A 1168-nucleotide genomic window follows, 5' to 3' on the forward strand; every position below is an offset into this window, starting at 1 on the left:
AGGCCTCTGCCCCTCGTGGCCCTTTGCAGGAGGCACCAGGGCAGGACAGGATGGCGCTGGACAACACGACTGCTCTGTGGCCCCTGGCCAGGCTGTGCCAAGCCCCCTCTGGGTCCCACCCATCGCACCCCCTGTGCCGATTTCCATAAGGGGCAGGGCTTTGCTCACCCCCTCCCCTGGCAGCACCCCTCCATTGCCAACCCGCAATGAGAGAGGCCAGAGTTGCCCATGAGTTGTCCTTTATTAGTGGCTTTGTTCAGTGTAGGACAGCTGGGCGGGGGGAGGGCAGCACCAGAGCAGGGTGCTCCTGGCAGGGTTGGGGTACGGAGAAGGGTGACCCTAAGGGAGGGGCTGTGCTCAGTCACAAACCCAGGCTGGCACAGAGGTCTTGAGTTGTGCCACTCTGGGGCAGGCTCTGCTCCTGCCCATCATTGCCCCAAGCCCCTGGTATTCATGTGCCAGCGAGCACACCCCCCCCGCCAGCCAGGAGTGGGCAGCTCAGTGAGGGGAGTCAGACCGCGTGTGTCTTGGCCCGTTGCAGCCACTCGCCCCATAGAACCGCCGGGGGCAGGGAGCTGGGGGTCACTCTAAGAGCTAAGGCAAAGGGAGCAGGAGCTGCCCCAGTGGAGCTGTGCAGGGGGCTCCGGAGGGCTGGGCACACAGGCTCCCGGGGCATATGGCTTTATCCTTTAGTGTCAAGGGCTGTGGCTGCCCTGTGGGAGGGGTTGAGGGGACCACTTTGAGGCTGAGCTGCTCTGCACTGGCATATAAGCACCCATCTCCCTGTGCCTGATGACGTGTGTGGGGCCCGGGGGTGCTACAGGCTGGGTCTGCCCCTGCCAGAGAGCCTGGGATTGCATTCATGCCAGGGGGTGAGAGCCCGCCCTGCATGGGCAGCTGGCCTCCCCATCTCTGCCACTCTCCCACAGGGCCCAGCCCAGGGCAGTCACCCTCCTTACCCAACTAGCCACCTGCAGCCATTGGACAAGAACAGACCCCCCCACAGCCGGCCCACGCTGCCCTGGCACTGCCTAGGTGGGGCAGGCCAGAGATGGGTCATTGCCTCCAGAACACCCTGTCTGGGGGGCCTGATGCCACAATGGTGGGCCAGGCTGGGGGAGAAGCAGGTGCCCCATGGGGCCCAGCAGTTGCTGCCCCACCTCATCCA

The sequence above is a fragment of the Eretmochelys imbricata genome, chromosome 10 (assembly GCF_965152235.1).
Source record: "Eretmochelys imbricata isolate rEreImb1 chromosome 10, rEreImb1.hap1, whole genome shotgun sequence".
In the NCBI taxonomy this organism is placed as follows: Eukaryota; Metazoa; Chordata; order Testudines; family Cheloniidae; genus Eretmochelys; species Eretmochelys imbricata.